At 53.7% G+C, this 14,612-nt stretch overlaps 1 protein-coding gene across 3 annotated transcripts in view; it reads left to right on the forward strand.

Annotated features, from left to right (window-relative positions):
- The first annotated feature begins 484 nt into the window (after positions 1–484).
- Positions 485–14,612, forward strand: part of ICA1L (islet cell autoantigen 1 like) — a 388,686-nt gene continuing 374,558 nt past the window's right edge. For 2 of the 3 annotated variants that reach the window (XM_085648961.1, XM_085648963.1), the window contains exon 1: positions 497–622. The gene's annotated coding sequence lies outside the window, so the exon portion shown is untranslated. Of the gene's footprint in view, positions 623–14,612 lie in introns of all 3 variants that reach the window. The other variant, XM_085648962.1, reaches the window with a different exon arrangement.

The following is a 14,612-nucleotide window of genomic DNA, read 5'->3' on the forward strand; positions in this document are numbered from 1 at the left end:
AATTAGTATGTCATGGCAAAACATGCTGAGGCTTGTTCAACTTTTAAATGGATCAAAAGATATTTCTGACATTACCTCAATTTTTCTAGGTTACCAGATCTCAACAAGCATTGGCATAGCCAATAGGTCTCGCATTTGGGACCTTATAAGTGTTTAGCCATGCAACAGTTGGTGTTGTTGCACCGAGGATATTGTGCTGCATAACTAAATACTTATAGTGTCCAAAAAGCGAGACCTATTGGCTATGCCAATGCTTGTTTAGTTACACCCGCCAGCCACCACAAAACTCCAGCCGCACCAAACTACGTAGCGTGGCACTCAAGAACGTGCACGAAAAGGCCGTAACAGTGTTTATATACAGCAGAGGCGCATGGGGACTCTACGGCCAATGAGCACCACGAAATATCGAGTAACGCACTAGGATTGGCTAAGGTGCCGACCATGCTCCAATCCCAGGTCCACTTGCACCATACGATTTCCTTCCACTACAGTGAGACAATAAGAATATGTTCAGCCGTCGGACTGGCTGTCATGCGACCCGGAAGTACTGAAAATACGACAAATATTCTTAAAAAATGAATAAGAGACAACGAACGCTAGGCTGAATTTACGGACGCTCTTTGTAAGTAGAGGAGAGGTAGTCACTTGTATTGCCTCTCACATTTTATTATTACAATTGGTACTTGTGTCCACAAAAGATGTGTTATTTCTCTGGGATGTCATGGTGTATCATTTGCCAGTAATATGGGACAGGTGTATTTATTGCAGTGTAGACATTGAATATAGTACGTGTGTAATACTTTGCCATTTTATTTTTTTACGTTGACTACATGGAACGTACTAGAAAAAGCTGTAAGGCCACATTTAGAAAGACTCACTAGAAACAAAAAGCGTAATTCTTTAAGAAGAAAATTGCTAAGGTGGCCAAAGTCTGGGGAGAGATTATTGTTTACGTGTAGGTTAACAGATGCATACCAGAATGAGAGGTTTTTGACTCCTGCTCTGGTCAATATACAGAGCACTCGAATGGAAGTTGGAATTATGTTGACTGTAAGAAATTGGTCTATTATTTGGGGCGGGTAACTACCCACTTCAAAGGCTAAGTAATCACAGCACTTCACATGGTGAACCCCCCAAAGTCACTAAATTAATTTAAGCTCAATCTTTTGGTAGCTATGGCACAGAGAAGATAGGCTTATTTTAGGGCACTGTGTTAAAAGTATTAATGAAAGTACCAATACAGAAATGAAGTCAAAATGCAAAACAATAACTATCCCAGCCAAATTAGAAAAATGGTGTAAAAGCAATAACAAATGATACCAAAAGGACAAAAATCCAATGAGGGGAACCAGAAATATGGATTAAAAATGTTTACAGTAGAAATAGTGCCAAGAAGCAAAAAGTGTCAGTGATAGTCAATGGTTGCAGTAGACAGGGACCTAGCTGTAACATGAGCCTCTCCACAATGGAGTGCGGACTGGATTCACCAACCAGGTTCATAATGGTCAAAGATTTTACCTTCTAACTTTAGTCTTTCATTTACATCTAAAGCGCCCCAGTACCTCAGGGCAGGCACATAGAAACTCTTAGGGTGTCAAGCAGAGGACAACAGCAGGGTCCAGTCCTGGCGCCACTGTTCTGTTGTAAAAGGAACAATTGATGGACGGAATGCTGAACAATGCAAACCTTCACCCCCAGTTACAAAGATCTGGGTTTAATCCATCATTCTTTTGCTCACCACGCCACTCCTGTTTGGACCCAGCCATGTGCAAATCAGTCTTGACCCTGTTCTTCATGGGAGCATTCCAGCCCGAACTGCCAAGCTAGGTCCTTCCTGGATCAGAATCAATCATCCTGGGACCGGTTTCGGGACATCACCCCTCATCAGCCAGGATAACTTAAATCCAGTGGCGCAGTGAGCACAGGACCCACGTCTGCTGGGCAGTTTCAGTAAAGGCCTCTAATAGCTTATTGTATCCCTATAGCTTGAACAAGAGGTCAGCCTTCTGACCCCTGGAGTCTACTTCTTTGTCTTTGGTACAAGAGGGAGCTGGTCCAGTCCTTCGGGGCTCCTATCACGTCAAAGACACCAGATCTAGTCCTCTTCTGTTCTGTCCTTCAGGGCTCCTATCACGTCAAAGACACCAGATCTAGTCCTCTTCTGTTCTCCCTCAGACCCAGCAATGTTTTTCTGTTCTTCCCTAGCCCCAGAGAGTATTCTGAAGTGGGTGCCGGGAGATGCCACATTTAGGCCTGGCATGAGCTGGTGGGTAGGATTGAATCATGGGCACACCCTAGCCAAAAGTTCCCGGGGCTAAACCTACTCACTTTGGGTATTTTCATGAGGTCTGGGGTTGTGTGTGGGTGCTGTTCTAAACAATCCTAGTGTCCTCTCACATCTAACACTAAAATCTAGTGTTGGTCAGACAGTATGCTCACAAAAAACCCATAGAAAGAAGTGTGGTATAACAAAAAGCAGGATTTTCCAGCAGCCAGACAGTGGCTACACAAGAATTGTCATGGCATCCTGTTCCTTTACTTTCAAATGTGTCCCCAGTGTTGGAGGTGTGGTTTTGCCAAGCAGTAAGATGGCCGCTTTATGGGAGGGCTCTGCTGGCCAAACGAAACATCCTCCATCTATCCACATATTCAGGAGCCACCAGCAAGCCATTTCGAGCAGCACCTTATCGCACCAGCCTGCGGCCCTACCTGTCTGAGCCCGGACTGACATTGGCCATGCCGGTGCCAGCTACGAGTCGTGGACGTGCTGTGCTGCCTGGCAGGCCTAGCTGGGCCTGAGCGAGCTGCGGAGCTCCCGGCTGTGGGCGGCCTGAGTAGTGCGAGGACGCCGAGAAAAAGTTGAGCTTGTGTGTCATGGGACATCACTCTGCAGGAAACCCTCCCTGCGATTGAGAGACATCCACGACTGCCGGGATCCTGGGTGGAAGCAGAAAAGGACTGCAGGCCTGGCGCCGAGATGCGAGCGCTGATCCATATCAGAGGGGCCGCTGGCTGTGGGCGATGACAAGACTGCTGACTTTGGTGCCTGTTGGGAGCTGCCGCCTGCATGGAGCCTGTAGTGAGGTATGTGCAGAGCGCCATAAAAGAAACAAGCTTGCCCGGAGACCCACTTCGGAGCATCTACCCAGGGGAGGCATCTGGCTGCTGCGGAGGCTGCCCCATTCAGGTGACATGGGCAATAACTGCTTGGAGGGGTGAACCCTGTGTCAGCGGCCAGGCCCTACCCAGTTGGCGGCTCTACTCCTTCACTGCTGCAGCCCTGAGGACAGATAATATACGAAACTTGCGTTGCGGCTCCCACCCCAGCATCTTGAGAATATACTGAACGCTGGATATTGCAGATGCTGATTTTCGCTTGGGTTGGCCGGAATGGTCCCCCCTAGACTAGGCTCTCTAGTGGGGCGGTGGGCTAGCCCGCTCCTCATCATCTGCCCCACTGGGCCTACTTGCGACCCCAACGGAGGGCCGGACAATGGAAGGTGAGATCACCTTTCAATATACTTTTGCATTGCCCCCATCCACTTTGCAGCTGCTACTGCCTCGAAGTTTGTGGAAAGGTGGTGGCTCATAGATTAAAGTCCTGGTTACCTGCCACAACACTGCATGAGGCTCTACACGTCCACAATGGGGAAGCACTACACGAAACAGGCACCCACCCTTTTTCCATGCTGCTATTACCCCCCTTTTTCCGTGCTGCTACTTCCCAACTTTTTCCGTGCTGCTACTTCCCACCCACCCACCCTTTTTCCATGCTGCTGCTTCCCACCCACCCACCCTTTTTCCATGCTGCTGCTTACCACCCACCCACCCACCCACCCTTTTTCCACACTGCTGCTTCCCACCCACCCACCCTTTTTCCGTGCTGCTGCTTCCCAACCACCCACCCTTTTTCTTGCTGCTGCTTCCCACCCACCCACCCACCAATTTTCCATGCTGCTACTTCCCACCCACCCACCCTTTTTTCTGTGTATCTACTTCCCACCCACCCACCCTTTTTCCGTGTTCCTAAATCCCACCCACCCACCCTTTTTCCGTGTTCCTACTTCCCACCCACCCACCCTTTTCCCACCCACCCACCCTTTTCCCGTGTTCCTACTTCCCACCCACCCACCCTTTTCCCGTGTTCCTACTTCCCACCCACCCACCCTTTTCCCGTGTTCCTACTTCCCACCCACCCACACTTTTCCCGTGTTCCTACTTCCCACCCACCCACCCTTTTCCCGTGTTCCTACTTCCCACCCACCCACCCTTTTCCCGTGTTCCTACTTCCCACCCACCCACCCTTTTCCCGTGTTCCTACTTCCCACCCACCCACCCTTTTCCCGTGTTCCTACTTCCCACCCACCCACCCTTTTCCCGTGTTCCTACTTCCCACCCACCCACCCTTTTCCCGTGTTCCTACTTCCCACCCACCCACCCTTTTCCTGTGTTCCTACTTCCCACCCACCCACCCTTTTCCTGTGTTCCTACTTCCCACCCACCCTTTTCCCGTGTTCCTACTTCCCACCCACCCACCCTTTTCCCGTGTTCCTACTCCCCACCCACCCACCCTTTTCCCGTGTTCCTACTCCCCACCCACCCACCCTTTTCCCGTGTTCCTACTCCCCACCCACCCACCCTTTTCCCGTGTTCCTACTCCCCACCCACCCACCCTTTTCCCGTGTTCCTACTCCCCACCCACCCACCCTTTTCCCGTGTTCCTACTCCCCACCCACCCTTTTCCCGTGTTCCTACTCCCCACCCACCCACCCTTTTCCCGTGTTCCTACTCCCCACCCACCCACCCTTTTTCCGTGTTCCTACTTCCCACCCACCCACCCACCCTTTTCCCGTGTTCCTACTTCCCACCCACCCTTTTCCCGTGTTCCTACTTCCCACCCACCCACCCACCCTTTTCCCGTGTTCCTACTTCCCACCCACCCACCCACCCTTTTCCCGTGTTCCTACTTCCCACCCACCCACCCACCCTTTTCCCGTGTTCCTACTTCCCACCCTTTTCCCGTGTTCCTACTTCCCACCCACCCACCCTTTTCCCGTGTTCCTACTTCCCACCCACCCACCCTTTTCCCGTGTTCCTACTTCCCACCCACCCACCCTTTTCCCGTGTTCCTACTTCCCACCCACCCACCCTTTTCCCGTGTTCCTACTTCCCACCCTTTTCCCGTGTTCCTACTTCCCACCCACCCACCCTTTTCCCGTGTTCCTACTTCCCACCCACCCACCCTTTTCCCGTGTTCCTACTCCCCACCCACCCACCCTTTTCCCGTGTTCCTACTCCCCACCCACCCACCCTTTTCCCGTGTTCCTACTCCCCACCCACCCACCCTTTTCCCGTGTTCCTACTCCCCACCCTTTTCCCGTGTTCCTACTTCCCACCCACCCACCCTTTTCCCGTGTTCCTACTCCCCACCCACCCACCCTTTTCCCGTGTTCCTACTCCCCACCCACCCACCCTTTTCCCGTGTTCCTACTCCCCACCCACCCACCCTTTTCCCGTGTTCCTACTCCCCACCCACCCACCCTTTTCCCGTGTTCCTACTCCCCACCCACCCACCCTTTTCCCGTGTTCCTACTCCCCACCCACCCACCCTTTTCCCGTGTTCCTACTCCCCACCCACCCTTTTCCCGTGTTCCTACTCCCCACCCACCCACCCTTTTCCCGTGTTCCTACTCCCCACCCACCCACCCTTTTCCCGTGTTCCTACTCCCCACCCACCCACCCTTTTCCCGTGCTGCTACTTCCCACCCACCCACCCTTTTCCCGTGCTGCTACTTCCCACCCACCCACCCATTTTCCGTGCTGCTACTTCCCACCCATTTTCCGTACGTCCACAATGGGGAAGCACTACACGAAACAGGCACCCACCCTTTTTCCATGCTGCTATTACCCCCCTTTTTCCGTGCTGCTACTTCCCAACTTTTTCCGTGCTGCTACTTCCCACCCACCCACCCTTTTTCCATGCTGCTGCTTCCCACCCACCCACCCTTTTTCCATGCTGCTGCTTACCACCCACCCACCCACCCACCCTTTTTCCACGCTGCTGCTTCCCACCCACCCACCCTTTTTCCGTGCTGCTGCTTCCCAACCACCCACCCTTTTTCTTGCTGCTGCTTCCCACCCACCCACCCACCAATTTTCCATGCTGCTACTTCCCACCCACCCACCCTTTTTCTGTGTATCTACTTCCCACCCACCCACCCTTTTTCCGTGTTCCTAAATCCCACCCACCCACCCTTTTTCCGTGTTCCTACTTCCCACCCACCCACCCTTTTCCCACCCACCCACCCTTTTCCCGTGTTCCTACTTCCCACCCACCCTTTTCCCGTGTTCCTACTTCCCACCCACCCACCCTTTTCCCGTGTTCCTACTTCCCACCCACCTTTTTCCCGTGTTCCTACTTCCCACCCACCCACCCTTTTCCCGTGTTCCTACTTCCCACCCACCCACCCTTTTCCCGTGTTCCTACTTCCCACCCACCCACCCTTTTCCCGTGTTCCTACTTCCCACCCACCCACCCTTTTCCCGTGTTCCTACTTCCCACCCACCCACCCTTTTCCCGTGTTCCTACTTCCCACCCACCCACCCTTTTCCCGTGTTCCTACTTCCGACCCACCCACCCTTTTCCCGTGTTCCTACTTCCCACCCACCCTTTTCCCGTGTTCCTACTTCCCACCCACCCACCCTTTTCCCGTGTTCCTACTTCCCACCCACCCACCCTTTTCCCGTGTTCCTACTTCCCACCCACCCACCCTTTTCCCGTGTTCCTACTTCCCACCCACCCACCCTTTTCCCGTGTTCCTACTTCCCACCCACCCACCCTTTTCCCGTGTTCCTACTTCCCACCCACCCACCCTTTTCCCGTGTTCCTACTTCCCACCCACCCACCCTTTTCCCGTGTTCCTACTTCCCACCCACCCACCCTTTTCCCGTGTTCCTACTTCCCACCCACCCACCCTTTTCCCGTGTTCCTACTTCCCACCCACCCTTTTCCCGTGTTCCTACTCCCCACCCACCCACCCTTTTCCCGTGTTCCTACTCCCCACCCACCCACCCTTTTCCCGTGTTCCTACTCCCCACCCACCCTTTTCCCGTGTTCCTACTCCCCACCCACCCACCCTTTTCCCGTGTTCCTACTCCCCACCCACCCACCCTTTTCCCGTGTTCCTACTCCCCACCCACCCACCCTTTTCCCGTGTTCCTACTCCCCACCCACCCACCCTTTTCCCGTGTTCCTACTCCCCACCCACCCACCCTTTTCCCTGTTCCTACTTCCCACCCACCCACCCACCCTTTTCCCGTGTTCCTACTTCCCACCCACCCACCCTTTTCCCGTGTTCCTACTTCCCACCCACCCACCCTTTTCCCGTGTTCCTACTTCCCACCCTTTTCCCGTGTTCCTACTCCCCACCCACCCTTTTCCCGTGTTGCTACTTCCCACCCACCCTCCCTTTTCCCGTGTTCCTACTCCCCACCCACCCTCCCTTTTCCCGTGTTCCTACTCCCCACCCACCCTCCCTTTTCCCGTGTTCCTACTCCCCACCCACCCTCCCTTTTCCCGTGTTCCTACTCCCCACCCACCCTTTTCCCGTGTTCCTACTCCCCACCCACCCTTTTCCCGTGTTCCTACTCCCCACCCACCCACCCTTTTCCCGTGTTCCTACTCCCCACCCACCCACCCTTTTCCCGTGTTCCTACTCCCCACCCACCCACCCTTTTCCCGTGTTCCTACTCCCCACCCACCCACCCATTTTCCGTGCTGCTACTTCCCACCCACCCACCTATTTTCCGTGCTGCTACTTCCCACCCACCCACCCATTTTCCGTGCTGCTACATCCCACCCACCCACCCATTTTCCGTGCTGCTACATCCCACCCACCCATTTTCCGTGCTGCTACATCCCACCCACCCATTTTCCGTGCTGCTACTTCCCACCCACCCATTTTCCGTGCTGCTACTTCCCACCCCTTCCACCCACCCACCCTTTTTCCGTGCGGCTACTTCTTACCCACTCACCCTTTTTCCGTACGGCTACTTCTTACACACCCACCCTTTTTCCGTGCGGCTACTACCCACCCACCCTTTTTCTGTGCGGCTACTTCCCACCCACCCACCCTTTGTCCGTGCAACTACTTCCCACCCACCCTTTTTCCCTGCAGCTACTTCCCGCCCACCCTTTTTCCGTGTTGGTACTTCCCACCGCCCGCCCTTTTTCCGTGTTGGTACTTCCCGCCGCCCTTTTTCCGTGTTGCTACTTCCCACCCGCCCACCCTTTTTCCGTGTTGCTACTTCCCACCCGCCCACCCTTTTTCCGTGTTGCTACTTCCCACCCGCCCACCCTTTTTCCATGTTGCTATTTCCCACCCACCCACCCTTTTTCCGTGTTGCTACTTCCCACCCGCCCACCCTTTTTCTGTGTTGCTATTTTCCACCCACCCGCCCGCCCGTTTTCCGTGTTGCTAATTGCCACCCACCCATATTCCGTGATGCTACTTCCCACCCATATTCCATGCTGCTACTTTCCACCCACCCACCCATATTCCGTGCTGCTACTTCCCACCCACCCACCCATTTTCCGTGCTGCTACTTCCCACCCACCCACCCATTTTCCGTGCTGCTACTTCCCACCCACCCACCCATTTTCCGTGCTGCTACTTCCCACCCACCCACCCATTTTCCGTGCTGCTACTTCCCACCCCTTCCACCCACCCATCCTTTTTCCATGATGCTACTTCCCAACCCTTCCACCCATCCTTTTTCCGTGCTGCTACTTCCCAACCCTTCCACCCACCCATCCTTTTTCCGTGCTGCTACTTCCCAACCCTTCCACCCACCCATCCTTTTTCCGTGCTGCTACTTCTTACCCACCCACCCATTTTCTGTGCGGCTACTTCTTACCCACCCACCCTTATTCTGTGCGGCTACTTCCCACCCACCCACCCTTTTTCTGTGCGGCTACTTCCCACCCACCCACCCTTTGTCCGTGCAGCTACTTCCCACCCACCCTTTTCCCGTGCTGCTACTTCCCACACACCCGCCCTTTTTCCGTGTTGCTACTTCCCACCCGCCCGCCCTTTTTCCGTGTTGCTACTTCCCACCCGCCCGCCCTTTTTCCGTGTTGCTACTTCCCACCCGCCCGCCCTTTTTCCGTGTTACTACTTCCCACCCGCCCGCCCTTTTTCCGTGTTACTACTTCCCACCCGCCCGCCCTTTTTCCGTGTTACTACTTCCCACCCGCCCGCCCTTTTTCCGTGTTACTACTTCCCACCCGCCCGCCCTTTTTCCGTGTTGCTACTTCCCACCCGCCCGCCCATTTTCCGTGTTGCTACTTCCCCTCCGCCCGCCCTTTTTCCGTGTTGCTACTTCCCACCCGCCCGCCCTTTTTCCGTGTTGCTATTTCCCACCCGCCCGCCCTTTTTCCGTGTTGCTATTTCCCACCCGCCCGCCCTTTTTCCGTGTTGCTATTTCCCACCCGCCCACCCTTTTTCCGTGTTGCTATTTCCCACCCATCCGCACTTTTTCCGTGTTGCTATTTCCAACCCACCCGCCCTTTTTCCGTGTTGCTATTTACCACCCACCCGCCCTTTTTCCGTGTTGCTATTTCCCACCCACCCGCCCTTTTTCCGTGTTGCTATTTCCCACCCACCCGCCCTTTTTCCGTGTTGCTATTTCCCACCCACCCGCCCTTTTTCCGTGTTGCTATTTCCCACCCACCAGCTCTTTTTCCGTGCTGCTACCGTGCTGCTACCTAACACCCACCCTCCCTTTTTCCGTGCTGCTACCCAACACCCACCTGTCCTTTTTCTGTGCTGCTGCTTCCCACCCGCCCACCCTTTTTCCGTGTTGCTACTTCCCACCCACCCACCCACCCTTTTTCCGTGTTGCTACTTCCCATCCCACCCACCCACCCTTTTTCCGTGTTGCTACTTCCCACCCACCCTTTTTCCGTGTTGCTACTTCCCACCCACCCTTTTTCCATGTTGCTACTTCCCACCCACCCACCCTTTTTCCGTGTTGCTACTTCCCACCCACCCACCCTTTTTCCGTGTTGATACTTCCCACCCACCCATTCTTTTTCCGTGTTGATACTTCCCACCCACCCTTTTTCCGTGTTGATACTTCCCACCCACCCACCCTTTTTCCGTGTTGATACCCTTTTTCCGTGTTGATACTTCCCACCCACCCACCCTTTTTCCGTGTTGATACTTCCCACCCACCCACCCACCCTTTTTCCGTGTTGATACTTCCCACCCACCCACCCTTTTTCCGTGTTGATACTTCCCACCCACCCACCCTTTTTCCGTGTTGATACTTCCCACCCACCCACCCTTTTTCCGTGTTGATACTTCCCACCCACCCACCCTTTTTCCGTGTTGATACTTCCCACCCACCCACCCTTTTTCCGTGTTGATACTTCCCACCCACCCACCCTTTTTCCGTGTTGATACTTCCCACCCACCCACCCTTTTTCCGTGTTGATACTTCCCACCCACCCACCCTTTTTCCGTGTTGATACTTCCCACCCACCCACCCTTTTTCCGTGTTGATACTTCCCACCCACCCTTTTTCTGTGTTGATACTTCCCACCCACCCACCCACCCTTTTTCCGTGTTGATACTTCCCACCCACCCACCCACCCTTTTTCCGTGTTGATACTTCCCACCCACCCTTTTTCCGTGTTGATACTTCCCACCCACCCACCCATTTTCCGTGTTGATACTTCCCACCCACCCACCCATTTTCCGTGTTGATACTTCCCACCCACCCACCCATTTTCCGTGTTGATACTTCCCACCCACCCACCCATCCATTTTCCGTGTTGATACTTCCCACCCACCCATCCATTTTCCGTGTTGATACTTCCCACCCACCCACCCTTTTTCCGTGTTGATACTTCCCACCCACCCACCCTTTTTCCGTGTTGATACTTCCCACCCACCCACCCTTTTTCCGTGTTGATACTTCCCACCCACCCACCCTTTTTCCGTGTTGATACTTCCCACCCACCCACCCTTTTTCCGTGTTGATACTTGCCACCCACCCACCCTTTTTCCGCCTCCCACCCTTTTTCCGTGTTGATACTTCCCACCCACCCACCCTTTTTCCGTGTTGATACTTCCCACCCACCCACCCTTTTTCCGTGTTGATACTTCCCACCCACCCACCCTTTTTCCGTGTTGATACTTCCCACCCTTTTTCCGTGTTGATACTTCCCACCCACCCACCCTTTTTCCGTGTTGATACTTCCCACCCACCCACCCTTTTTCCGTGTTGATACTTCCCACCCACCCACCCTTTTTCCGTGTTGATACTTCCCACCCACCCACCCTTTTTCCGTGTTGATACTTCCCACCCACCCACCCTTTTTCCGTGTTGATACTTCCCACCCACCCACCCTTTTTCCGTGTTGATACTTCCCACCCACCCACCCTTTTTCCGTGTTGATACTTCCCACCCACCCACCCACCCTTTTTCCGTGTTGATACTTCCCACCCACCCACCCACCCTTTTTCCGTGTTGATACTTCCCACCCACCCACCCTTTTTCCGTGTTGATACTTCCCACCCACCCACCCTTTTTCCGTGTTGATACTTCCCACCCACCCACCCTTTTTCCGTGTTGATACTTCCCACCCACCCACCCTTTTTCCGTGTTGATACTTCCCACCCACCCACCCTTTTTCCGTGTTGATACTTCCCACCCACCCACCCTTTTTCCGTGTTGATACTTCCCACCCACCCACCCTTTTTCCGTGTTGATACTTCCCACCCACCCACCCTTTTTCCGTGTTGATACTTCCCACCCACCCACCCTTTTTCCGTGTTGATACTTCCCACCCACCCACCCTTTTTCCGTGTTGATACTTCCCACCCACCCACCCTTTTTCCGTGTTGATACTTCCCACCCACCCACCCTTTTTCCGTGTTGATACTTCCCACCCACCCACCCTTTTTCCGTGTTGATACTTCCCACCCACCCACTCTTTTTCCATGTTGATACTTGCCACCCACCCACCCACCCACCCTTTTTCCATGTTGATACTTGCCACCCACCCACCCACCCACCCTTTTTCCATGTTGATACTTCACACCCACCCTCCCTTTTCCCCATGTTGATACTTCCCACCCACCTTCCCTTTTTCCCATGTTGATACCACCCACCGCCCTTTTTCCTTTGTCGGGAAAAAATCCTTTAAGTAGCCAAAATCATTTAATCACCACATCTTCAACAAAGGGAGTACAAACAGGTTTATTGCATGTGCACAGAGTAAGACAGCTGGAAGAGTGACCGCACCATAAGAGAAGCACAAGCCAGTCTCAAATTACACACGCCGCAAGTCAATTATTATAATTTTATTTTTGGCAAACAGCCATTACTTCAATACAGTATTAACAATAGAAAAAGCTTTATAGTTTTCCGTTCTGTCTCACACAGACAGCAAACATTTCCTTAAAGCACAGCTTTCCAGTTTACGTGACACTACCTATACATATTTATGTTTGTAACATCCTCTGCTGCTCTGAATTTCCTGCAACATATTCATGTCGTGAAGGTTCCCAGAAATACACAATAGGAGGAAAAAAAAACTTAAGCCAGACCGCATTTACACCTTTTTTTGAAGCAGGCTTTGGATTACCAGATAAAATGTGCAACTTAAACATGCACTTTTAAACAGCCTCATAGAAAATTTCCTCCCTAATACGATAATAATGCTTCACAGTTTCTGGGAAAGGTACAGGTAAAACAGAATAATGAACAAAATGAGTGTGGCCTAAATCTAAATTAGGGTTTCGATTCCTTTCATTCCCCTCTCTAGTCGATTCTTCGACTACTTCTTCACTACCCCTGTACATTTCTCTCAGTTCTGTACTTTGCATCTCTTTATTTCTTATTATAGCAAACATACCTCTCACTTTAGCTGTAACCCTCTTGCAACATGCTAAAATAATCTCAGATACTGGACACATCAATAGCAACCAAACTTTTATAGGCAACAAGGCCTTAGGCAACCCCAACATCCAGGACGGCACCCAGTCGAACCAACCAGTGAACCACTCATCTGGAGCACCCCCATCTTTCTTCCATCTGTGTATGCAAATTATGCAAAGTCAATATGGCCTGAGTCAGGTTTCCTTCATCTTCATCATTTGCTGGTATGAAACTACAGCATGCGGAATTAATCTTTTTACATACCCCTTGTTAGACGGCGACCTCAGAGGAGCCTGGATGGGGTCCTGACTACCCTGAGACCCACCCTCGAAGTATCGTAGCCGGGCACTGGCGGGAGACTCCCCAGGGGGAGGAATCTCGTATCTAGGATCGTACTTCTGGCACCACACGACACAGAGTGACCACACCGGGTATTCTGAGAAATCAATCTTTATCAAGTAGGTTATCACTGCAAATATGTACAAGGTGAGCACGGGCTCAAGAGTCTCGGAAGGGGTAGGGGGTAGCGGGACAGTCTCTGGTAAAGGTTCAAAGCAGGGACGTATCCGGCACACAGCTCACAATCCTCGAGCTGGGGGATACGATGTTGTAGACGGGGTCCGGCGGGACCGTGAGAGTCTGTTGGAGCCGCGAGTCACTCAGCGGGCTCAGGTACAGGTTCGGAGGTCTTACGATCTTCAAGGAGCCGCGAGTCACTCAGCAGGCTCAGGTACAAGTTCGGAGGTCTTACGATCTTCAGGGAGCCGCGAGTCACTCAGCAGGGCTCAAGCACAAGTTCGGAGGTCTTACGATCTTCAGGGAGCCGCGAGTCACTCAGCAGGCTCAGGTACAAGTTCGGAGGTCTTACGATCTTCAGGGAGCCGCGAGTCACTCAGCAGGGCTCAGGAGGGTCCAAGTTCCAGGAGCCGCGACCACGTCGGCAGGCTCTCGTTGTTCCAGCGTCGAATCTGCCGGACAGACCCAGAGCACCCCTTGTTATAGGTCGACCCCTCTTTGATGTCCGGAGTCTGTGCAGGCAGGGGTCTTGTCACCTGGGGGTCGCTTGTCGGGATTTCCTGCTATTGTCTTTTGATCCTTTCAGGGCCGGGTCGGGAGGAGTCCCAGACACCCAGCAGGCACGGAGCCAGCCCTCAGGGAGGCCGGAGGGCCGATCGAAACCCATCGTCCCGGGGGAGTTCAGAGGTGCGATAGAAACTGCTCCTCCCTCTCTCATCCCCTGGAAGCGTGATGTCCTCCAGCCGGAGTGGCGCCTCTAGGCCCGGGTCGCGCTGGGGCCGGGCGGCCATCTTGGTGCATGAAGTGGGCACGCGGGCCCGGGGTGGCCGAAAGGAGAGAGGCCATGGACGGGGATGTCCGGGTCGGTGCGTGTGTCCTGGTGGGGAGGGTCGGCTGGGCCGTGTGCTTGGACTGCAGGTACCAGGTTTCGGTGGTGCGGGGGCACGGAGGGCCATTCTACGAGGCCGGGTCCAACACGCGTCCCCCCCAGCTGAAAGCCGGAGAGAACTGCCCATCATCTTGGGGGGTTCTCTTCGCTGAGGCGGAAGAACCGGGAGAGGCCGTCAGCATTGGCGTGGTCCGTACCAGGGCGGTGTTCTACGGTGAAATCCATCCCCTGGAGGGAGATTGACCACCGCAGTAGCTTG

The sequence above is a fragment of the Triturus cristatus genome, chromosome 3_2, assembly GCF_964204655.1.
Source record: "Triturus cristatus chromosome 3_2, aTriCri1.1, whole genome shotgun sequence".
Classification (NCBI taxonomy): Eukaryota; Metazoa; Chordata; class Amphibia; order Caudata; family Salamandridae; genus Triturus; species Triturus cristatus.